This window comes from Giraffa tippelskirchi, chromosome 5 (genome assembly GCF_054371585.1).
Source record: "Giraffa tippelskirchi isolate mGirTip1 chromosome 5, T2T-mGirTip1v1.2.pri, whole genome shotgun sequence".
Classification (NCBI taxonomy): domain Eukaryota; kingdom Metazoa; phylum Chordata; class Mammalia; order Artiodactyla; family Giraffidae; genus Giraffa; species Giraffa tippelskirchi.
In genome coordinates this window covers 89,004,097-89,030,211 of record NC_137279.1, presented here as the reverse complement: position 1 = coordinate 89,030,211, position 26,115 = coordinate 89,004,097, and the positions used below count along the sequence as shown (strand labels likewise).

The following is a 26,115-nucleotide window of genomic DNA, read 5'->3' as shown; positions in this document are numbered from 1 at the left end:
AATAGAATGGTTGGAATTTCACCTACTTACTTACCTATTGGACTTATGAAAAGATATTCTGTGGGGAAAGAAAGATTTTCCTTTTTTTAAAAAAGTGTCTGCTACTCAAAATCCTTTAAAATAGTGTTTATCACCCAACTTGGAGCCTTGAAAACACAAAAGGATACCATATGCTCCTATAAATAAACATGATTTGCTTTGACAGAGGTCCTCAAAGTTGGGCTAAAAGGATTTTGCCCCCACTGAGAATTACTAACCCCAGTTAAGTGGGATGATCAGAAAACTGAACCCCAAGCCACATTATATATGGACCCACTGCAGTGCCAGTAGCCTGTGTGGACATTTGTTATAAAGTAGGAATATTCAATGGGACTATGGCAAATGGGGCTTCTTGTTTAGTTGCTCAATTGTGTCTGACTCTTTTGCAACCCTATGGACTGTAGCCATCCAGGCTCCTTTGTCCATGAGATTTCCCAGGCCAAGAATACTGGAGTAGATTGCCCTTTCCTTTTCCAGGGGATCTTCCCCACCCAGGGATCAAACCCAAGTCTGCATTGCAGACAGATTCTTTACCACTGAGCCACTGGGGAAGCCCTGGCAAATGGGCCTATCTGTTGCTAAAGACACTGTTCACTATCAGCACACAGTGTCATCTTGAGAAAAATGTCTCCCAGTGTCGGGAATGGCAGGGCCCAGGGCTGTTTCCCTGAATGGTCTTGTAACCATAGAGCTGACCTCACTGCCCACTTGGAGTTGCTGCTGTGAGAGTAGAGAGCCACGTGGGTGGCCTCTCATGGCCAGGATAGAACATGAAGCATGCAATTTGGATACCATCTTTGTTGCTGGCACCAGCTTATCTTCCTACCCTGCTTTCTTCTAATCTCATTTTCCTAACTGATTAATGTCTCATCTTGCCACATTGAATGCATTTTGTAAAACATGTGTGAGAGTTTAGTCAAGCATAAAGTTAGAGAGAACACAAGACCAAGACCATCCCCCCTTCTCACACCAAGTACAAATTTCAGAGGTTCCCCCAAACCACTCTCAGTCTCAATGATTTGCTAAAGGGACTCACAGAACACACTGAGAGCTTTCATACTCATAGGTTAAAATCAGCCTAGCTAGGACATGCAGAGGCCCAGGAAAAGTACAAAACATGCCCTCTCCCTACAGAATCCTAGGACAGTGTTATGCTCTTGGCATCAGTATGTGACATTACTCACAGAGAAGCTCACCCAAACCTTGGTGCCATTTTTGTGGTGGCTTGATGACATACAGCCCTCATGGCTGACCTTTAGTTTCTAGGCCTTCCAAAAGTTAGGGGAGAGAAATGATACTGCATGGCCCAAAGCCCTCATCATAGATCACACTGTTAGACAGTCTGGTGGCCAAGGTCCCCATGCAAACAAAGACATGCTTATCAGAACTGATGTTCTAAAGGTCCAAAGATTGTTTCCCAGTAGCCAATAGCAAAGACCAGACATCTCTTTGGGAAAGTTAATTCTTCATGACACAGTGTGTTAAATTCATTTTTCCAGCAAGGAAAGAAGGAATGAATCAACCAATCAAATTGAATCGGTCCAAACATGACCAGACTCCTGAGTACAGTCCCCTACTGACAATAGTGCCACAAGAACAAATCAAGGTGAGGGTCCCCAGCAGGGGCTGGAGTCCACAGCCTGAGCCCTTCCATGGGCTGGTCATGCTCCTCATGGTACCCAGGATTGGAAGAGGGAGCTAGGGTTGCTTCTCTACCCTGAGTGAAGGGAGGAGAGACAATGCCCTCTGAGGCCAGGGAAGGCAAGGAAATGCTGATGAGATGGAGGTGGATTCAGACTGGTGCCATCTTCTCCAGGCAGAGCAGGCTAAGATGAACACATATGCAGTAAAAGGTAGGGGTTCTGGCAGCTTTGCAGAACTGTTTGGGAAGGACACCGAATCAAGGTCATAGTTGGCATTGAGAGTTCAGGGTCTCAAAGCCACTCTCACAAGTCTTCAAGCAGCACCTGGGCAAAGCAACTGCCATTTCTCCCCTGCTAGTCTGGGGAGTCCCAGAAAGATGAGACCTGTATTTCCTGAAATACATCCAGGCCATATGGCCGCAAGGTCCCCTTTGCAGGGAGACATGCAGACCGTGTGACAGTCCACCCCAGCAACAAGGGGAGAAGGCAGTGCAGCCAGTCCTGGGGAGAGGGCATCAGCAGACCTGGGGAGAAATGGGGGCCAAGCTGAGGTTGTGGGCTTCCCGTGGGTCTTTAGAGCCCATCTGCACCTGGGACTCCAGCTCCTCCCTCTCTTGTCACATCCCCGTGTGTGCTTCAGTTGAACTCTCCACCCTCTGCTCTCTCTCTAACACACACTGTCTTAGTCAGCTCATGGTCCCATAACAAAAAGCCACAGACTGGGAGGCTTAAAGACCAGAAATGTAATTTTTTAGAGTTCTACGGGCAAGAAGTCCAAGATCAGGATGCCAGCAAGGTAGGTTTCATGCTGAGGCCTCTTCTCTTGACTTGTAGGTGGCTGCCATCTCGGTGTATCTTCACATGACATCTTCTTTCTGCAAGTGTAGGGAGAAAGAGGGAGGAAGGGAGGGAGAAGGGTGAGGGAGGGGAAGAGGAAGAGGATGGGAGAGAGGGCGAGGGAGGAGGCTCTCTGGTGTCTCTTCTTACAAAGGCACTAATCACGTCTCGAGGGCCCCACCCCCATGATCTCATCCAACCCTAATTACCTTCCAAAAGCCACATCTCCAAATATCACCATATTGGGGGTTAAGCCTTCAACCTGTGAATTTGAGGGTTGCACAAACATTCAGTCTATAACACACACCCTATGGCCTATCCACAGGAGACAAGTTATCCTTGTCTCAGGCCAAAATCCAAATGGCTCAGATTTACTGAGATCCCAGGAAAATAGTTCTCTAGAGGGTCCACAACATCTGCAACTGTAAAAAGAGGGCCTATCTTACTGCTTATTTTCATGTGACCTGAGGTTCTTCTCTGTCTACATATGTCCCTCCTCCAAGCTCCCCATGCTCTGGGCCCAGCATGGGGCATGGTGAGAGGAACACAGAAGAGTGAAGTCTGACCCTAGTCAGCTTGCTGGGGCTCAGAGACCAGCTGGGGGACAAGACCTACCATCCACGAGAGTGTCTCAGACTTGCTTGTCTCTCTGGAGACACTGTTCCCAGCCTCGCAGAAGTAGTTCCCAGCATCCTGCTCTGACATCACCAGGAAGAAGAAGTAGGTGGCTCCACCATGGGAGGTGGCATGGTTCCACGGGATGTCCCCATTGAGGTGAATGAGTACAGGATCAGAGGGGTGCCCCTCTGGACCTTACAGAGGAGCTCCACCTCATTCCCCACAACTAGGCTGGTGGTTCTCAGGGTGAGCAGAGGACAGGACACAGGAGCTGCAGAACACACAGTTGGCAAAGGCAGCTGGACCAGCCAGGCTCCTCCCTTAGGGACTCCCCAACCCCAACACTCCAGGGGCCCCACTGCCCACTGCCCAGGCTTCTAAGTAGTGTCTCCCCTCCCCCAGTTATGCCACACCCTGAGCTCCAGCTGAGGGCTCTGTTTCTGGACCCTGCCACCCTCAAGTGCCACCTCATACCAGTAAAGCCTAGAGCCTCCCTCCTCGGTTGCTAGGAGGCAGAGTTATGTTAAGGAGGTAGAATCTAGAAAACTAAATATATATAGACACATACACACATATATATGTGTATATAACACAGCAAAAGAGTAAAAAACAACTAAATGATTTATTAATGGGGACCCCAGTTAAACAATTATGCTGCTGCTGCTGCTGCTAAGTCTCTCCAGTCGTGTCCGACTCTGTGCGACCCCACAGAGGGCAGCCCACCAGGCTCCCCCGTCCCTGGGATTCTCCAGGCAAGAACACTGGAGTGGGTTGCCATTTCCTTCTCCAATGCATGAAAGGGAAAAGTGAAAGTGAAGTCGGTCAGTCGTGTCCGACTCTTAGCGACCCCATGGACTGTAGCCTACCAGGCTCCTCTGTCCATGGGATTTTCCAGGCAAGAGTACTGGAGTGGGGTGCCATTGCCTTCTCCGATGGCCCAGCCATATAGTGAAATACAATGTAGCCATGAGGAAGAAGTAGGTCCATAAATAACAAATGGAATGAACCCCAATATAAAGTCTTAGTGAAAGAAAATTAAAAACAACATGTGGATCCTTGTGTACAATGTACCTCTACTTGTATAGATATAGATATAAAAAGATATACATGTACATATTCACACATCTATAAGTTTGTGTATGCATATAAGATCTTTAGAATACAGGGGGTAGACTGGGTAACTCGTGGACTAGGGTTGGGAAAAAACAGTTTTCACAATGTGCTTCTTTGTTCTTTACAAACATTTTCTAATGCTTTTATCACATTCACATTTTTAAAAGATTTGTTTTATTTATTTATACCTGCAAGGCATACGGGATGTTAGTTCCCAAACCAGGGATTGAACCAGAACCCCCTGTAGTGGAAGTGCAGAGTCTTAACCACTGGGCTGCCTGGGAAGTCCCAACCTGTTTCAACAAAAGGCTAAATAAAACAAAAGATTCTAACCTTTATTTCTGCTCTTCCATCCTCCCATAAATCCCTCCCACCTGAATTGCCTGAGCAGAGATCCACTTCCTGCAGCTGAAGATCCTGGGAGCTGAGTCCCTAGGTGCACAGGGAGGATGCTAGGAAAGAGGCAAGGAGCAGACTGTGAAATCAAGAATCAGGGCAACCCCAGCTTAGGCAGAGCAGGATGAGTAGATGAGCAGACTGACAGCTGATGATAAGCTTGTGTTCTTGCTGGTGGCAGAAGACAGGAGAGACACAAAGCAGAGGTGGGCCTGTGTCCCTGGAGTTACAGGACTAGGTCCCAGGTAAAGCTGAGAGACACGCAAGGTCAGCAGATGCAGTCTTCACTCAGAGACACAAAGAAGGGTTTATTGCCAGAATTTGGTTCTGGTATCTTTCTCTCTTCAGTTATGGGAAATATACATTGTGTCCTGTCCACTGAGCTCCCAGCAGAACCACTCACAGCTCCAGCTGCCAGGACTGGGACTTCAGTCGGAGAGGCCTGGGGTGAATGAGATAGAGTGGCTGAGAGGGAAAAGCTGAATGTGCCTAGGCACAGATGTTTGTCACTGGGCTCTCAGAGGAGGGGGAAGTTCAAGGCCATTCACAGGAGGGAAGAGACCCTGAGACCTCCCTGCCTTGACATATGGCACACAAGCACCAGCTCAGCACTGTAGAGCCAGCCTTACCGATTGATGTAGTCGGTGGCCATAGCGACCTCAGTCAAATGGCTTTCCCCTCAGACATTTCCACCCAGGTTATCAGAAGGGGATGCGAATGCCGCCATACATGCAAAAACAGCAGAGACGTGAAACTAAGGATGCACCAAACTTTCCATCACAGGGCTCTGCAGTGGAGAAAAGTGATGGGGGTTAGACTTGACTATAAGGACTTCCTGACAAAAGAGATTCAACATGGGAATGGTGTGTCCTGAAGGATGAGTGAGCCCCTTTACTCCCTCTTCCTACACAGATTTGGAAAGTGCCAGCTCCCACTACTGCACCATCCCTAACTGGTTATGGCTTCCCAGGTGGCAGACTACAGTCCATAGGGTCACAAAGAGTCAGACACGACTAAGCATCTGAGCATGCGTGCAGCTATGTTTCCTGAGATGCTTTGTAGGAACATTTCTGGACAGCACCTGATTGTCCTGGCTTTAGGGTCTCCATGGAGCAAGGGTGTGGTGAACCTCTCCCCACTCCCTGTCTTGCCTGCTTCAGAAGGAATGAGGCAAGGAAGTCTGATGGGACTTGACAACCAGTTTGTCCTCTAAGAAGTGGCAAGCTGGATAAGACTTGAGGTAGCAGTGGAGACTTTAGAAAGGAGAAGTGATTTTGGGGTCAGTTATGAGAGTAAATGTGGATCTTCATACAGGACACCAGATCTGAAGAGGTGGATCTCAGCAGGCAGAAAGGGCTTCTCATCTCTTAGGAGCCCGGTTCCAACTTGAAGGAGATTAATGGATGTTTGCAGTCACCTAGGTGACAGGTGCTAGGATGGCATCCACACAGGCCAGGAACTAAGAAGGGAGGCAGCTAAAAATGCCTAAACTATATCTTACAAGACAGATTCCTGGTACTTTTTAAGTTTCCCTTTTACTTACCCTGAAAAGAAAGTGAGAGTGTTAGTTGTCAGTTATGTCTGACTCTTTGCCACCCCATGGACTATAGCTCTCCAGGTTCCTCTGTCCATGGGATTTTGCAGGCAAGAATCCTGGAATGGGTAGCCATCCCCTTTTCCAGGGGATCTTCCCAATCCAGGGATCGAACCCAGGTCTTGTGCATTGCAGGTGGATTCTTTACTGTCTAAGCTATCAGGGAAGCCCTTTACTTACCCTAGTTTCTAGTAAATACTTGTCTAAAGGTTTCAGCCCAGCTCAGCCATGTGTTGAAGAGGAAGCAGAGCTCTCCAAAACTCAGTGTGGTGTACACCGGGAGTGGTAGCCAAAGAGAGGCCCCAAGAGAAGGTGAACCTCAAAAGCAGAAAGAACCTCAGGCCTGTGGCCCAGTTGCCCCCCCACCCCACACCGTAAGATTCTTGTTGCAGACCCAACTTCAGTGATTATGAAGGTATAGACCAAGCAGTGACTGGCTCTCTCCTCTCGTAGGAAAGGGAGTTTCTCTTACTCCAATCCATCTTTTTCCCAAGCTGACCCCAGAAAAGACTTCATTTGACTATGTGAAAATACAGATTACTTTTGGTTTTAAGGAATAGAGGATTCACTTATGCTTATTTATCATGAGGCCACTACCTGAGCCTTGAATGTCATTAAATACATCTCATCAATGCTGTCAGTATTGTTTCCTTTTATTAACTCCTGTTTGGTCTTGTTTGGTTTTCTGAGTTTGTGGCTGTTACTTGGTGTGACTGTTAAGTAGAAATCCTTGCAAAATCAATGTGGTAGGAGGAAGCCGTCATATTGGTTACAAATCAGGAGAAGTAGAAGTTTACCTAGGTGGTTAAGTTTGAGTTGTTTTAGAGAAGCCCCTCTCTCAGACCCCACCCCCAACATGAAAGTCCACTGATTCCTTTTTTGGTTGTCACTACTTTCCTCCAAGTTCTTCTTTAATATGCAAATACTGCTAGGAAGATAAGAGGAAACCACAACATAGCTCTGTTTAAAAACTGTTCTAATACATTTGTAAATGTTCAGGGAAAAAATGTAAATCTCCTTGGGTAAGCAAGCTTAGATGAAGCTATGAGCTCATTTTGGTAAATGTGCAAGCTTAGGCATTTAAAGCGAAGAGATTTACATCAATCTAAACTTCCAAGGCCAGGAGTTAAGCATCAAAGTACGGTAGCCAAAAAATATTTTACTAACTAGAAGAGACTCTCATGGGACTCTTTATCACGAATGACCTAGAGAAAATAACATAAGGCAATATTTTTTCTACTTCAGTTTAACTCAACAAATATCTACTTCATTCTACTATATGTAGGACACTATGGTGGGTGAAACTAGGGACACAAGATTGCAAATAACAGTCCTCTTTCCCAGACAGTCTACCATGCAGGACAAAATACAAACGGAGACACAAAGCAAAGTGTCAGAGTACTGGGAGAGTTCAGTGAGGGGAGAGAGCCTGCCCAGTTGCAGGGCTCAACTGGTATCAAGAAGGGATATAGAGGCAGTTATCAGGAAAATAAATTGTAAGTGAAAAAACTGTCATAAAGGAAGGCACAGAGATAGGAAATCACAGGAATATTTTAGGCCGTATCAGATGATCAGGTCTGGATGGAACATAGAGTAACAATGGGAGGGAAGTTAGTGGAAAATGAAGATGGGAGAGAAGATTAGAAACCTCCGAGCAAGACCAAGGCAAAGAAGTTTAGGGCCAGTTTACAGTAAGTCTTCTGTTCTTTCCCATATCTGCTTCTGAGAGCTCATCCCTAACCACCCAACGGAACAATAATTCCTAGCCGCACTTCCAGGACGGGCTTCTGGGGCATCTCTCCACAATGAGCTGAGTCTTTGGTTCTACCCTTAGAAAGACTCACCTCACATAGCTCAGTGTTTGTCCTTTGGCCACTCTTCCCAGCCTCTTCCCATTTACCATATCCCAAACCTTTCCACAAGCCTTGATACCTCTCCTCCTCTTGTCCCTTCAGCCATGACTACCTTTGTCCTCTCTTTAAAGTGACTAGTGAGAGAATGGTACCCAAGCCCATGGCCCATGTGCCAGGTCCTCCTTTGATAGCCAACAGAATCTCCTGAGGATTAAGTGCTAATTGGAGATCTCAGCCCTATTTAATATGTATACTTCTCACTCTCCAACTCTTATGTCTTTCTCCATCACTGTCTGTGACCATGTCTCCTGGACCCATCTGATTCTCCCTTTCCTTGTCAGATGGCAGAAGTAGGGATCACAAGAAGGAGCAGCAACACATACACCAAAGGACGAGGGCCTTTTAATGGTGAGAGAGTCTCAAAGGTGAGATACCCTCCGTTATGTGCAGAATTGTGCCCATCCTCCCCACTACTCCATTCATAATCGAAATCTTAACCCCTAATATCTCAGAACTTGACTGCATTTGCAGGTAGGATTTTTTAAGAGGTGATTAAGGTAAAATGAGGCCCTTAGGGTGGGCTCTAACCCAATATGACTGGTGTCCTTATAAGACAAAAAGGTTAGGACCACAAGGCTGCTCATGAACAAAGGGATGACCCTACAAAGAAGCAACAAAAGTTTGGCCATCTGCAAGCCAAGGAGAGAGGGCTTAGAGGAAACCAGCTGTGTCAGAACCTTGATTTTAGACTTCTAGCCTCCAGAATTGTGAGAAAATAAATTTCTGTTGTTTAAGCCACCTAGTCTGTGGCATTTTGTTATGGAAGCCCTACCAAACCAATAGACCCTCCCAAGACCATGTTGGTCTGGGATGGACTGGAAAGATTTTTTACATTATCAGTGCCTACAAAATCCATAACATTGTTCAGAAGAAATCAGCTCTGAGGACTTCCCTGCTGGTCCAGTGCTTAAGAATTTGCTTTCCAATGCAGGGGACACAGGTCTGATCCCTGGTCAGGGAACTAAGATCCTACATGCTGCAGAGCAACTAAGTCCATGTGTTACAACTACTGAGCCCTTAAGCTCTAGAGCCCTTTCACCATAAAAAGAGAAAACCTTGCCCTGCAGTGAAGACCCACTACAGCCAAAAAGAAAGAAAGGAAGAAAGAAGTTAATTCTGTCCTGGTACACCAGCAAAATTTGCCATGCCCTGAGGTCGCTAAGAGTCAGACACGACTGAGCGACTTCACTTTCACTTTTCCCTTTCATGCATTGGAGAAGGAAATGGCAACCCACTCCAGTATTCTTGCCTGGAGAATCCCAGGGACGGCGGAGCCTGGTGGGCTGCCATCTTTGGGGTCGCACAGAGTCGGACACGACTGAAGTGACTTAGCAGCAGCAGCAGAGACTTGCTATCCTGACACCCTGGGCGCAACTGACTAGACCAAGGATCAAGGTCTGTTTAGACGCATGTGTTTACAGGAGAGCTTCTGTCATAGAGTACTAGGTTTCCCAGTTAGATATTTTCTGGGAGGCTTTTATTTTTCTTTTAATTGACGATAATTACAATATTGTGTTGGTTTCTACCATACATCAACATGGATCAGCCATGGATGTACATATGTCCCCTTTTTCTTGAACCTCTCTCCAAACTCCCACCCTATCCCACTCCTCTAGGCTCTAAATAGGAAACAGTAAAAGAGCAGGGAAGGCAGAGGTAATAGAAATAGGAATGGGAGAAGAAAAGACAGGAGAGAAACTGAGTAAGGAAAACAGCTATATCTAGAGCAGAAGTTTAATCAGAGCTGCTATTGAGTAATTCCCACTATCCTGTGGGGCCTGACTATGAGACTGTTGAGACAGTTTCCTTACTTGTCCTTGCATCCTTTAAGTGAATCCCTGTCATTCAGCTTATTTAACTTATATGCAGAGTACATCATGCAAATGCCAGGCTGGATGAAGCAAAAGCTGGAATCAAGATTGCTGGGAGAAATATCAATAACCTCAGATATGCAGATGACACCACCCTCATGGCAGAAAGCAAAGAAGAACTAAAGAGCCTCCTGATGAAAGTGAAAGAGGAGAGTGAAAAAGTTGACTTAAAACTCAACATTCAGAAAACTAAGATCACGGCATCTCTGGTCCCATCATTTCATGCAAATAGATGGGGAAACAGTGACAGACTTTATTTTGGGGGCTCCAAAATCACTTCAGAGGGTGATTGCAGCCATGAAATTAAAGGACGCTTGCTCCTTGGGAGAAAAGCTGTGACCAATCTAGACAACTTATTAAAGAGCAGAGATATTACTTTGCCACAAAGGTCCATATAGTCAAAGCTATGGTTTTCCCATAGTCATGTACAGATGTGAGAGTTGAACTACAAAGAAAGCTGAGCCCCAAAGAATTGATGTTTTTGAACTACAGTGTTGGAGAAGACTCTTGAGAATCTCTTAGCCTGCAAGGAAATCCAACCAGTCAGTCCCAAGGGAAATCAGCCCTGAATATTCATTGGAAGGACTAATGCTGAAGCTGAAATTCCAGTAATTTGGCCACCTGATGTGAAGAACTGACTCATTGGAAAAGACCCTGATGCTGGGAAGGATTGGAGGCAAGAGGAGAAGGGGATGACAGAGGGTGAGATGGTTGGATGGCATCACCGACTCGATGGACATGAGTTTGAGCAAGCTCCGGGAGTTGGTGATGGACAGGGAAGCCGGGCATGCTGTGGTCCATGGGATTGCAGAGTCAGACATGACTGAGCGACTGAACTGATTGTCATTCAAGTTCTTTAAGCCCGAGCCTCTCTTTTTCTTGCAACCTTAAAGAATCTACCCACTATGATAGTGTTTTAGTTTGCTAGCACCACTGTGACAAGTGCCACAAACTGACTGGTTTATATAATCAAAATGTCCTGTCTCACACTTCTAGAGGCTGGAAGTCCAAGATCAAGGGGTCGGCAGAGTTGGCTCCTTCTAAGGGCCCTGAGGGGAGGATACACGCCTCTCTTGGCTTGTAGATGGCAGTCTTCTCCCCATGTCTTGCCTTTGTACGTGTCTGTCCAAATTTCCCTTTCTTATAAAGGTATCAGTCATGTTGGATTAGGACCCACCCTAATGACCTCATTTTAATATAATTGCCTCTTAAAAAATTCTATACCCTAATATGGTCACATTCTGAGATGTGGGGAGTTAAGACTTCAACATATGTACGAGAGTTGGGAGGGTGTGCAGAGTTCAGCCAATAACAAATAGGTTTTTAATTTTTAAAAAAATTTTTTCAGCTTTATTGATATATAATTGACAAATAAAATTGTACTATATTTAAGTGTACAATGTGATGATTGAGTATATGTAGGTAATGTTTCACATGATGAAATGATTCCCACAATCAAATTAATACACCAATCACCTCACAATGCTACCATTTTTTCCATAAGAATGTTTAAGATATACTTTTAGCAAATTTGGTGACTCAGATAGTAAAGAATCTGCCCCCAGTGTTGGAGAACCGAATTAGATCCCTGGGTTGGGAAGATTCCCTGGAGGGGAAAATAGCAACCCACTCCAGTATTCTTGCCAGGAGAATTCCATGGACGGGCTACAGTCCATGGGGTGGCAAAGAGTCGAACACGACTGAGCTACTACCACTTTCACGTTAGCAAATCTCAAATATACAATACAGTTATTAGCTAATTTTTTAAAAAGTAAACATATCTTTCAGTTTTAAGTTTAGAGGATCAAGTACACAGCATGGTGGCTATAGTTAATAGCAAGTAGGTCTTCATCTAAAACCAAGGCACTTCCAGCAGGTTTCCTCCCAGCCAGTCAGCCTTCCTCCCTTGACATTCCCCCAAACAAGCAGCCATTCTGGGGTGATGGCCCTGCTCACCAACCAAGCTGCCCCTGAGGCCCAATGTTTAATGCTTTTCCAGAGAGGAATACTGATGTACCTACCTCCAACCCATAAGCACAAACAAAATAAAGCATGATAGATCTATGTACACTGATATAAAAGGATCTGAAAGACAATTTTAAGTGAACAAACAAGTTGGAAAACGATCTGTTCAGCATAAGCACATTTATGCTTAAAAGCAAACCTGTGTGTTTTGTATGCTGTGTGTGCTGTGCTTAGCTGCTCAGTCATGTCGACTCTTTGCAACCCTATGGCCCACTAGGCTCCTCTGTTCATGGAGATTCTCCAGGCAAGAATACTGGAATGGATTGCCATGCCCACCTTCAGAGGATGTTCCCAATCCAGGGATTGAACCCAGGTCTCCCGCATTACAGGCGGATTCCTTACCATCTGAGCCACCAGAGAAGCCCTTTGTATATGTATGTAAAATAATGTAAGTGCACAGAGAATAAACCAGTTGATAAGGAAATAGAGAACAGGGCATGAACATCTCAGTCAGGCTGTAAAGGAAGAGAATGTTGAGGGGAGGTAACAAGCTTGAAAGAAACTGTTTAAATGATGGAGTCTCCCTGAGCACATTGGTAAATGGGGGTGGGGAAGGATGAGAGATGCTCAGTAATTGATAGGACAGAAATCTTAATTAAAGGGAAAAGAATGGAATTAAATGTGAAACTGATCAAGCAGTGCAAGAAAGAAAAAGAAAAACAGAAACTGGGCATGTAAAAAAGTCCTGAGGAATAGGAAAGAAACCTGGAAACACTCCTGACAAATGACCTCAGTCTCAGCAAAATAAAAGAGATATATTGCACTGTTGTGGGCTGAGTTATGTCCCCTGCAGATTCATATGTAGACAGCCTAACCCTCAGCACTCCAGAATATAACTATATTTGGAGATATGGTTTTCAAAGGAGGTGATTAAGTTAAAATGAGGTCACTAGGGTGGACCCTAGTCCAGTGAGACTGGCGTTCTTCTAAGAAGAGATTAGAACACAGACACATCTGCAAGAAAGACCATGTGAGGACACAGTGAGAAGGCAGCCAGCCGCAAGCCAAGGAAGGAGGCCTCGGAAGAAACCCGTCTGCTGATACCTTCATCTTGGACTCATACCCTTCAGAACTTGAGAAAATACGTTTCTGTTCTTTGGGCCCCCAGTCTATGATATTTGTTATGGCAGCTCAAGTTGATGCATACATCTCCCAAGGCTATGGTGTGCTCACGAAGAGGAAGACTTCAAGCACCCACTGGACGTAGGGAGGGTGCCACAAGCACACACTCAGGAGAGAACAGCCTAAGCCCTTCCAGGAGGCTGGCAGAAAACAGCCTACCCAGACCAGAGGTGCTAATGAGGTCAGCTCCTCTTTCACATCTTTCTTCTATTTCCCTGCGACTGCCTTGGTTCATACTGGGCTGTTACAGTCATCTCTGTGCTGGAAGAGGTACACTCAGGTGTGCTGCTAGGAGCCTGGGTGACCGGCAGCCTCCAGCTGCTGCACCTCTGGGTGCGTCAGGTGTCCATACTGAGGCCACACCCCCCACGTGGCTCCCAGCCAGTGATGAGCAGAGGGTCAGAGACAGGCCATCTGTGCCTGATGTGGAGCATTGCTGTTGGGCACCCCATCAGCCTTGCCTCCCCTCACCTCCTTTCACAGGTGTCACAACTACATTACAAAGGCTCTCCTCTTTATCCATCACAGATGTGGCATTTCCCCCAGTGACTCTCCTGCACGGGGACTTTTGTCGTAGTCTCTGCCTCTGTAACCAATCTCATTGCCCCTGGTCTCCCTTCCCCATCCTCCGCACTGCGAGACTCCTCCTTCTCTTCAAATTCAAATCTTGCCCCACTCTCCGCTTTCATCCTTTCCTGGATGCCTGGTCACTTACAAGACGAAATGAAAAGATTTAAGCCTCTCTAGATTCAGCCTGCACTTGACTGTCCATCCCCAGACTCCCTAGTCCAAGTCCCCCTCCTGACAGCCATAGTAACTCTCTGCACTTTTCTGAACTCCAGTTCATTTAACATCAAGACTTTTGGTCATATAATTCCTTCCTCTTGGAACATTCTCCTGCATTCCTAGCATACCAGCACCACCACCCGCAGCATGCAAACAATCCTACATAGTGATTTTTGAATTCCTATCAAGACCCACTTCAAATGTCCTGGACACTCCCAAGCAGAGGAAATCATGCCTCTCTTTGTGCTGCTTTTATACCCAATACCAACATCTCTTATGGCATTTATCAAACTGTCCTGCAATTCCTTGTCTCTTAGGAAAATATTTAAGGTAGAAGAAAGTCATTCTGTATCCTCAGTACCAGCACAATACCTAACACACAGTAGGTGCCCAAACTTTATGTAATGTTCAATAAATCTATATGTGTACATAAGCACATTATTAAATATAACACATGAAAGCAAATGTCTTGGTCAGTCATCTGCACCTTGGCCAGGCTCCTCTCTTATTGACTTACCCTCCCACCAAGGGTCTTCCTCCCAGTGCCATCACAGGTCTGTGATTCTTCATCTTAGGTGGAGTGAGGTGTATGTGGGTGATGGAGGAGCTGAATATCACAATCACTGAATATGTGCTGGGAGTCAGAGGTAGACAGGGGAAAGTTCCCTTTCTTAGAGAAGTAATCCTCAGGTTGCCAAGAAAAACAAGATCATCTCAAGAAAAGATTTTCTGGCCACTTTTTCTTTATTCCCTTAAGTTCATTCAAGTCAGTTTCTATGACTTGCAAACAAAGGAATTTCATGAATTCACTTGAAAAGCATTGTTGGGAAAGAAATGACTGGCTTGAGAGGTTGAGTTTGGGTGGAAAGTCAGTGTTGGCTAGTGGAGCAGGGTGGTGGGAGGGTGGGGGTGGGGTAGCAAAGCTTGAAGAGTTTTCAGAGCCCTTGTAAAAGGACAGAGGTGCCTCCTCTGGTCGGTGATTGTGGTCAGTCTCCTCCCTCCACTCCCCCAAATGAGAAGCTTTGCAGTAAGAAGGGCTCACAGATCGCCAGCTCCCTCAGAGGAAGAGACGCATGGAAGTCCCAGCAGGGTCATTCACGGCAGCAAGTGGTCCGGGAGCTGGAGAAGGACGTCTACCCTTGTCCCAGCAGCAGCCAGTGCTTCAGGCTTGATGGAGTGAAGGAGTTGGTCTTCTCTAGGAGCAGAGTGGGCCGACTACACAGATGGTGCAAAGAGGAAGTAGAAGACATGTGGTCTCGGTGCAGTGTTTTCCCTAAGTGACTATGAAAACCAACTTCCCTCTGTGTGGGCTGAAGGGTGTTCTCCAAGATGCCCAAACCCTAATCCTGGAACCTGTGTTACCTTATATGGCAAAAGAGACTTTACAGACATGATTAAATTAAGAAGCTTGAGATGGGGAGGTTATCCTGGATGACCAGATGGACCTGAGATAATCATTAGGGTCCTTGTGGAAGGGACTTGGGAGAAATCAGCATCAGAAGAAGTCCATCTGATGGTGTGATGAGAGAAGCTGATCGGAGACAGAAGATGTTATGAAAATGAAAGTCTCTCAGTTGTGTCCAACTCTTTGTGACCCCATGAACTGTAACCCACCAGGCTCCTCTGTCCATGGAATTCTCCAGGCAAGAATACTGGAGTGGGCAGCCATTCCCTTCTCCAGGGGATCTTTCCAACCCAGGTCTCCCAAATTGCAAGCAGACTCTTTACTATCTGAGCCACCAGGGAAGCATGCTATACCATTGGCTTTTTAACCATGCAGGAAGCGGGCCTTATTTGTATGCTTTAGTAGATAGCAAATACCTCAGAGTATAGCTATGAGAATTAAATGATTTAATATATAGAACAGTAGTTGCACAATGAACCTAGGTCTCTTATGTCTCCAGCATTGGCGGGCTGGCTCTTTACCTGGGAAGCACAATAAATGCTCCCTATTATAAATATCCTTGGATCTCTCAGAGCTGTACTATCCAATGAAAGTGAAAGTGTTAGTCCTTCAGTTGTGTCCAACTATTTGGGACCCCATGGACTGTAGCCCATATCCTTCCAGGCTCCTTTGTCCATGGAATTCTCCAGGCAAGAATACTGAAATGGGTAGCTAGAATACTGGAACCCCTTCTCCAGGGGTTCTTCCTGATCTGGGGATTGAACCCGCATATCCTGCATGGCAGGCAGTTTCTTTACCATCTGAGCCTCCAGGGAAGCCAAAAACCACATGTGACAATTAAGAACTTGGAGTGTGGCTGGTCTGAATTGAGTTATGGCGCAAGTGTAAAATATACCCAAATTTCAAAGACATAATACCAAAAAAAAGAGAATGTAAAATAATTAAATAATTTTTATATTGATTACAGACTTAAAATGATAATATTATGGATACAGTGGATAAATATGGAGAAGGCAATGGCGACCCACTCCAGTCCTCTTGCCTGGAAAATCCCATGGATGGAGGAGCCTGGTAGGCTGCAGTCCATGGGGTCGCCAAGAGTCGGACACGACTGAGTGACTTCACTTTCACTTTTCACTTTCATGCATTGGAGAAGGCAATGGCAACCCACTCCAGTGTCCTTGCCTGGAGAATCCCAGGGATGGCAGAGCCTGGTGGGCTGCCGTTTATGGGGTTGCACAGAGTCTGACATGACTGAAGCAACTGAGCAGCAGCAGTGGATAAATATAATGTATTATTAAAATTAAAATCACCCATTTCCCTTTCCCTTTACATTCCCTTTATCAAAGTGGCTCTTTGAAACTTTAAATTTCTGTGCGTGGCTTGCATTATGTTTCTACCAAACAGAGCTCTCTGATTCTCTGAACCTTGTTGAATGGAACACACAAAAGCAAGCCCGGAGCATTCAGGGAAACCAGTCAAACACACTGACTTCTTTATGAATGCCCCTGGCATTCATCTGCTCCTTCTCTTTTGTATCTTTAGGATGCTGCCCAAGAGACATTCCTGGGAACATCTTTAATTCTTGACTGCCAGGTCCAGCTAAGCCAACAGAGTAAGTTCAGTTGACCTCAGATGGCTCAGGTCCCTGCCCCAGGGCAGAAGAATGTAGACGTCACTTTCTCTTTGAGGCATCCAATGGGCTCAGAGCACCATCTTCCCAAGTGGCTTAGCAGGAGTCTGCTCCCCCCATACTATACACTATTTTTTAATCCCTGCCATCTGTTCCACAATGTTTCAAGGGGTCATCATTTAGGTGCCTCTTTTGGATAGAAAGTTCAACTCTGTCTAGAAACGGTGGATGGGTCTTACAGCTATTACACCTCAGCAACCATCAGGAATTCAGCTTGCTTTCCTCTCCTCACCCTCTCCCCAAGAGTGTCCCTAGACCGGAAAAAGACCTTCTAGCTCCCTTCTTCAACTGTCCCCCAAAACACGCACACAGCTGGCTCCCACCTTTAAGGCTCGACTGCCAATCATTACAGTGATGCTGACGACCTTATCAGTTGCAATTAAGCAACTGAGCTTAGTTGCTCAGTCGTGTCCGACTCCTTGCAACTCTTTGGACTTATAGACTGCCTGGCTCCTCTGTTTATGGGATTTTTCAGGCAAGAATACTGGAGTGGGTTGCCATTTTCCTCCTCCAGGGGGTCTTCCTGACCCAGGGGTCAAACCTGCTTCTCCTGTGCCTTCTGCATTGCAGGCAGATTCATTGCCAGCTGAGCCATTGGGGAAAGGATGGCAAAAATAGCAAAATTTAGCAAGCTGCAAGGGCTCTAGAATTTTACTCAGGTCCCACAGCCAGGCCCTGGGTGATGGGGACTCTGGTGGACTCCAGGCCCTGCCCTCATTCCTGAGCATGGAGCTCACCACCCCACACCTAAGGAGCACACAGGCTCCTTTCCTCAAGAAGCCCTTACCCCACTTTGTGGGCCTGCAGAGGCTGCAGGGGCAGATATGCAGGGCTAAGAGGACAATTTGCCCCTAAGAGGTCTCCAGACTGGGTGATGCACGCCTCATGGGTTCTCAGTCCATACCTCGGGATGCTCCTCACAATCCTTATCAAATAGAATGACCATATATCGAGCAATTCTCCTTTCGGGTATATACCCCAAAGAATTGAAAGCAGGGACTCGAACAGATCTTTGTTCACCCATGTTCAGAGCAATTGTGGCATTGTTCACAATAGCCAAAAGGTAAAAGAAACCCAAATGTCCACCAATGATGAATAGCTAAGCAAAATGTGGTCTGTACACATGATGGAATATTAGTCAGCCTTTAAAAAGGAAGCATATTCTGATACTTTCCACAACATGAATGAAACTTGAGGCCGTTATGCTAAGTGAAAACAGCTGGTTATAAGAGGACAGAGACTGTGATTCCACTTATATAGCTAAAGTAGTCAGCTTCTGAGACAGAAAGTAGATTACAGGTTTCCAAGGCACAGGAGAAGGGGTAATGGGAACCTCTTGTTTAATGGGTGCAGAGCTTTAACGTGGGAAGATGAAAAATTTCTGGGTGACGGAGATGGATATGCCTGTACAACAATGTGAATGTACTTAATGTCACTGAACTCTACAGTTTAAAAATGATTAAATTCATAAATTTTAAGTTATAGATATCTTGCTACAATCTAAAAATAATACCTCCAACTAAGAGAAAACATAATCTGTGTTTCTACAACATCTCTAAACAGAGCCAGGTTGTAATCAAATATGCCCCCAAATTTCCTCACCTTCCCTGGTGTAGGAACCTCCACCAGGGGGCCCCCGGGGTCCCCACAGGCCCCTCTCAGCACTCCCAGGCTCTGAGCCCAAGGCTGGGCTTCACTCAGATGTTTTCTCTGTCTCTCACTGAACTTGTGGGCTGCTTGAGAACACAGATTTTCATGAATCCACAGGGGAAGTCTGAAGTTTGGGGCAGGAAGTCTGGGTCTGGGGATGTTTGCAAACACATTTGGCTGCATAGTTGAGAACAGAGACTCTGTTAGTAATAAAGCTGATATTTTGGGGTCTTCCTTGGTGGTCCAGTGGTTAAGATTTTGTGTTCTCGATTTCAGGAGCATGGGTTCAATCCCTAGTGAGGGAACTAAGATCCCACATGCCACAGGGCGCAGCCAAAGTATGCATAGTTGTTGTTGTCTAGTTACTAAGTTGTGTCCCCATGGACTGTAACCTGCCAGGCTCCTCTGTCCATGTGATTTCCCAGGCAAGCATACTGGAGAGACTTGCCATTTCCTTCTCTGGGGATCTTCCTGACCCAGGGATCACACCCAATTCTCCTGCATTGCAGGCAGATTCTTTACCACTGAGCCACCAGGGAAGCCTACATAGATTTAGATCTAGATTAGATATGGAGATGGAGATAGAGATATCTATAGATATAGACATAGATAGATACAAAGCTGATTTTTTAATCTTCATCTTCTAGCCGCTGATACTCTGACTTGGTTGGTTCAGAACTCAAACAGGAGAGAGAGTAATGTTACTCACTGACCACCTAAAATCCCAGCACTGCCGGGATTAGACAGGAGGCCAAGGGCAGGATTTTCTACTGGACCTAGATTTCAGCAGTCTTAGCTAAGGAAGTTGTATGCTGGTTATCAAGCTATTGTCTCTAGGTTCCAAATCTACCCTTTCATATTGTGTTGTGATGATGGATACAGGACTTTGGCAATTACATTCCCCTTTGCTGGCTTGCAACTGTTGGGTTCTGCCAAGAAGGATGCTAGAGAGAGACTGGAAGGCAGGAGTGAGGAAAATGCTCTTCTGATCTGCTCATTCCTCCTGGCAGGTGGGCCCAACAACAACCCTTCATCATGGTAGCAAGTCAAGCTGATACAGCTTCTTTCCACACCTCAGAGGTACCAGCCCCAGCCAGACAGCACCCCTCCTCAGAGGTCTGAACTACCTCTGCTGCCTCCTTGAAAAACAGGGGTAGTCACAGGGGAGGCTTTACTCTAAGGTTAAGGCTCAGCTGTGTGGGCTTCTCCTCCAAGCTCACAGGTCCTGATGACCTTGACCACATCCCTTAACCCCCAGCAATAGAGGTAGCTGCTTCTTGCACTTGTTTTCTTTCTTACCTCACTATTTCTTTTTTAAAAAAATTATTTATTTATTTTTGGCTGTGCTGGGTCTTCATTGCTGCACACGGACTTTCTCTAGTTGTAACGATCAGGGACTACTCTCTACTTGCAGTGCTTGGGCTTCTCTTTGTGGTGGCTTCTCTTGTTGTGGAGCAGGAGCTTTAGGGTGCACAGGCTTCAGTATCTGCAACTCCTGAGCTCTAGATCACCGGCTCAATAGTTGTGGTACACGGGCTTAGGTGCTTCACAGCATATGGGATCTTCCCAGATCAGAGATCGAACCTATGTCTCCTGCATTGGCAGACGAATTCTTTACCACTGAGCCACCAGGGAAGCCCTCACTATTTTTTTAAAAAAAAACATTTTTAGTTGTCTAATAACTATTTGAGCAATTTCCTATGTTAAATATTTCCTGTTAGAATATCTAGTGTGTTTACTGTTTTCCTGACGGGGCCCTGATTGTTTTGGGGGTTAGGGTCTATGAAGATAGACCTTTAGGGTGACCCTCCTGACCTCTGCCCCCTGGTGTCTAGGTCCTGTATAATCTCCTCCTTTTGGGTGTAGGTGGGACCTATGGCTTGCTTCCAATCCGTAGAATATGGCAAACTGAAGGTATTTTTCAGAGGTGATTAAGGTCCTCAAACAGTTGCCTTGAGTGAATAAAAAGTGATCATCTGAGACGGGCCTCACCTAATCAGGTGAAAGGACCTAAAAGAGGACTAAGCTTTCTCTGAGGTCAGAGAGACTCTCCTGGTTGACTTGATGAATGTGAAAGTCACTCAGCTGTGTCCAATTCTTTTCGACCCCATGGAGTATACAGTCCATAGAATTCTCCAAGCCAGAATACTGGAGTGGGTAGCTGTTCCCTTCTCCAGGGGATCTTCCCAACCCAGGGATTGAACCCAGGTCTCCCACACTGCAGCAGATTCTTTACCAGCTGAGCCAACTGGCAAGCCCACGAACACTGGAGTGGGTAGCCTATCCCTTCTCCAGAGGATCTTCCTGACCCAGAAATTGAACCAGGGTCTCCTGCATTGCAGGTGGATTCTTTACCAGCTGAGCTACTAGGGAAGCCCTGACTTGATGAAGTCAGAGCTATCTTGAGGAGGCCCACATAGCAAAAGACCACTCAGAATGGGGCCCTCAGTCTTACAACCACAAGGCAATGAAATCTGCCAACAAGCAGAATGAGGTCAGAAAGTAGTTATCCATGGTTGCACCTTCAGATGAAAATGCAGCCCAGTTGAAACCTTGATTGCAATCTCGGGAAACCCTGAACAGAAAACTCTGTTAAGCCACACCTGGACTCCTGACCCACAAAAACCGTGAGCTAATAAATTTATATGTTTTCTTAAGCTGCTCAGGGTATGGCAATCCTTTACGAAGCCGTAGAAAGCTAATACCATGTCTACAGACTTTGTATGAGACAAATTAAACATAGTGTTAAAATTACCCATGAAAATCTTTCAAGAGAGCTGACACTGATAGCTAGATATTTTCTTCTATGTTGGAACTTATGGTACCAGTTGAAGTAGGTGGCTTTCATTTCGGGACCATGTGGTCCCAAAATACATATGCCTTTAAACATGAGAATTACACTCAGCATACTAAGAAACTCACACAAGGAAACTGAGATTTATGAAAATAAAGCCAGTTTGTGTCTTCCTCTCACTCTCATTCAGTGGCACATATTCATTAAGTAAAAGAGCAGGTAGGAATTGCTTTACTATGTAAAGTGTTTTCTGGCTCAGCTTATTGTTGAACTTAAGTTCAACAAGTATATAATGTAATTCTCCTTTATTTTAGCTTCTGTGTTTGCATTTTTAACTTAATAAGACATTTGTGTTAAATTTTGAAGAAGCTTCCTTTATAATTTAAGATCCCTCATTTAGCCAAGAATCAATTGACTCTGCCAATATCCCATTATTAGGAGAAGTAAAAACCTCTCAAGATGCAGCTGCAGTAGAACAGGAGATATTGCTTTGAGTCCTCTGTGTAAGATGGCCACAAAAGGACAGAGAATGTCCTCTACCTCTACTGGGTCCAGAAATAATGCCAGTAAAAAGTGAAAAGTAGCACCTCTGTTATAAAAACAATCTGTATCTGGGAACTAGGCAAAAGAGATTTTTTGTGTGTTCTTTTAGTGCAGTGCTGAGTGTGGTTTCTATTGATGAGGTTTATTTTACAATACTTATGAAGTTAACTTGTAGCTTTTGGTCCACTAAAAATAATGTGAATAATTTACTGTACAATGGAACAAATGACCCCAAGATTATAGTTTAAAATGTTTTGTATCTAGAACTAATCTAGCAATCTTAACCTAATATTTCTTTATTTAATTGCATATCTTGGAGATCCAAACAGCCCATCCTAAAGGAAATCAGTCCTGAATATTCATTGGAAGGACTGATGCTAAAGCTGAAACTCCATTTCTTTGATGCAAAGAACTGACTCGTTTGAAAAGACCTTGATGCTAGGAAAGATTGAAGGTGGGAGGAAAAGCGGATGACAGAGGATGAGATGGTTGGATGGCATCACCAACTCAATGGACAGCAGTACGAGTAAACTCTGGGAGCTGGTGATGGACAGGGAGGCCTGGAGTGCTGCGGTCTATGCGGTCACAAAGAGTCAGACATGACTGAGTGACTGAACTGAACTGAACTGATCTTGGGGTTTCCCTGGTGGTCCAGTGGATAAGACTCCACACTCCCAATGCAAAGAAATCAGGTTTGATCCCTGGTCAGGGAACTAGATCCCACATGTGACAATTAAGCCCGTGTGCCACAGCTAGAGAAGCCCACGTGCCACAACAAAAACCCAGCACAGCCATAATTAATACTAAAATTTTTTTAAAAATTAAAACATTTTATAAAAAATAAATAAATTGCATAGCTATATCTCTATATCGTGAGCTCATCTTCTCCTGTGAGAATTCCAAAATAACTCGCTGCTGAACAACCATCGACAGGAGAATGTTGGATCCCACCAAAAAAAGATACCCCACATCCAAGGGCAAAGGAGAAGACCCAGCAAGATTGTAGAATCAAACCCCATACCCTCCAGAGACGCTCGGAGGGCTCAAACAAACCTTGTGTGCACCAGGACCCAGAGATCCCACAGACACTGAGATAGAACTGTGTTTGGATGTCTCCTGAGAAGGTATGGGTCAGCAGTGGACTGCTGCAGGGGTAGCGGCTCTGGGTGCAGTAGACCTGGGTATGGCATAAGGCCTCTTGGAGGAGGTCTCCATTAACCCCACCATAGAGCTGCCAGAACCTACACAGGACTGGGGAAACAAACACTTGGAGGGCACAAACAAAACCTTGTGTGCACCAGGACACAGGAGAAAGGAGCAATGACCCCACGAGAGACTGACCCAGACTTGCCCATGAGGGTCCAGGAGTCTCAGGCAAAGGCATGTGTTGGCGGTGGCCTGCTGCAGGGTTGGGGGCACTGAGTGAGGCAGTGTTTACACGGCCCCTTATGAAGGAGGTCACTATTACCTTCATTACCTTCACCATAGTTTGGCCTCAGGTCAAACAACAGGGAGGCAACATAGCACCACCCATCAGCAACACGCCAGGCTTCCCTGTCCATCACCAACTCCTGGAGCCTGCTCAAACTCATATCCATCAAGTCAGTGATGCCATCCAAGCATCTCATCCTCTGTCGTCCCCTTCTCCTCCTGCCTTCAATCTTTCCCAGCATCAGGATCTTTTCCAATGAGTCAGTTCTTCACATCAGGTGGCCAAAGTATTGGAGTTTCAGCTTCAGCATCAGTTCTTCCAATGAATATTCAGGACTGATTTCCTTTAGGACTGACTGGTTTGATCTCCTTGCAGTCCAAGGGACTCTCAAGAGTCTTCTCCAACACCACAGTTCAAAAGCATCAATTCTTTGGTGCTCAACTTTCTTTATAGTCCAACTCTTACATCCATACATGACTACTGGAAAAACCATAGCTTTGGCTAGACGGACTTTTGTTGGCAGAGTAATGTCTCTGCTTTTTAATATGCTGTCTAGCTTGGTCATAGCTTTTCTTCCAAAGAGCAACCATCTTTTAATTTCATGGCTGCAATCCCCATCTGCAGTGATTTTGGAGCCCAAAAAATGAAGTCTCACTGTTTCCATTTTTTCCCCATCTATTTGTCATGAAGTGATAAGACCGAATGCCATGATCTTAGTTTTCTGAATGTTGAGTTTTAAGCCAACTTTTTCACTCTCCTCTTTCACTTTTGTCGAGAAGCTCTTTAGTTCTTCTTCGCTTTCTGCCATGAGGGTAGTGTCATCTGCATATCTGCATGTTTCTCCCAGCAATCTTGATTCCAGCTTTTGCTTCATCCAGCCTGACATTTTGCATGAGGTACTCTGCATAAAAGTTAAATAAGCAGGGTGACAATATACAGCCTTGACGTACTCCTTTCCCAATTTGGAAGCAGTCTGTTGTTCCATGTCCAGTTCTAACTGTTGTTTCTTGACCAGCATACAGATTTCTCAGGAGGCAGGTAAGGTGGTCTGGTATTCCCATCTCTTGGAGAATTTTCCACAGTTTGTTGTGATCCACACAGTCAAAGGCTTTGGCATAGTCAATAAAGCAGAAGTAAATGTTTTTCTGGAATTCTCTTGCTTTTTTGATGATCCAATGGATGTTGACAATTTGATCTCTGGTTCCTCTGCCTTTTCTAAATCCAGCTTGAACATCTGGAGGTTCACGATTCACATACTGTTGAAGCCTGGCTTGCAGAATTTTGAGCATTACTTTGCTAGCATGTGAGATGAGTACAATGTGTGGTAATTTGAACATTCTTTGGCATTGCCTTTCTTTGGGATTGAAATGAAAACTGACTTTTCCAGTCCTGTGGCCACTGCTGAGTTTTCCAAATTTGCTGGCATATTGAGTGCAGCAGTTTCACAGCATCATCTTTTAGGATTTGAAATAGCTCAACTGGAATTCCATCACCTCCACTAGCTTTGTTCGTAGTGATGCTTCCTAAGGCTCATTTGACTTCGAATTCCAGAATGTCTGGCTCTAGGTGAGTGGTTTGCCATTCCCTTCTCCAGTGGACCACATTTTGTCAGAACTCTTCACCATGACCCGTCTGTCTTGGGTGGCCCTACATGGCATGGCTCATAATTTCATTGAGTTAAACAAGGTTGTGGTCCATGTGATCAGTGTGATTAGTTTTTTGTGATTGTGGTCCTCATTCTGTCTGCCCTCTGATGGATAAAGATAACAGGCTTATGGAAGCTTCCTGTGGGAGAGATGGACTGAGGGGGAAACTGGGTCTTGTTCTGATGGGCAGGGCCATGCTCAGGAAATCTTTAATCCAGTTTTCTGTTGATGGGCGGGGCTGTGTTCCCTCCTTATCTGATCTGAGACCAAACTATGGTGGAGGTGATGAACATAATGGCAACCTCTTTCAAAAGGTCCCATGCACGCACTGCCTCACTCACTGCCCCTGATCCTACAGTAGGCCACCACTGACCCACGCCTCCTCCCATATCCATAAAGGGAAAAAAATTACACCAAATTAAAAATGGGATTTTATAGCCACAGATTAAAACTAAAGATCCAAGATTAATACATACAGATTAATTTTTTTTAATCTATGTAAAACCTCATGTCAACTTATTTGCAAATCTAAACAGAATGGTAAATTTATGGGAAAATAAAAAGTATCAACATTGACTTAAGAGAATGTAGAAGGTCTGAAAACACTAACAAACAGGGAATAAATTGGGAATCATTGCCAAAGAATCCGTCCTCCAAATATAGTAGGTCTAGGTGTAATCCCCAGCATGACAAACACCATGTATTTCAAACCAACAGCCAGTTGTTAATGCTAACAAAAAAATCTACAATGTTAACAGTAGATGCAATAGATTTCAAGTCAAAAATCTGACTAAAATATCACCCAAAAGAGAAAATTACAGACTAGCTTGACTTATGAATATAGATGCAAAAATTCTGAATAAAATATTAGCCAATTAAACGCAGCAGTGTGTTAAAAGAATAATGCACTGTGATCAAGTAGGTTTATTTTTATAAGACTACAAGGACTAAAATTAGAAAATCTATTAATATGTTATTACCCATAGGGAGAAAAA

At 45.1% G+C, this 26,115-nt stretch overlaps 1 protein-coding gene across 1 annotated transcript in view; it reads right to left on the bottom strand.

Annotated features, from left to right (window-relative positions):
- SLAMF9 (SLAM family member 9) overlaps window positions 1-15,151 on the bottom strand; it is a 29,503-nt gene extending 14,352 nt beyond the window's left edge. The window contains exon 1 of the mRNA XM_081488012.1: window positions 14,475-15,151. The gene's annotated coding sequence lies outside the window, so the exon portion shown is untranslated. The remainder of the gene's footprint in view (window positions 1-14,474) is intronic.
- Window positions 15,152-26,115: the final 10,964 nt, after the last annotated feature.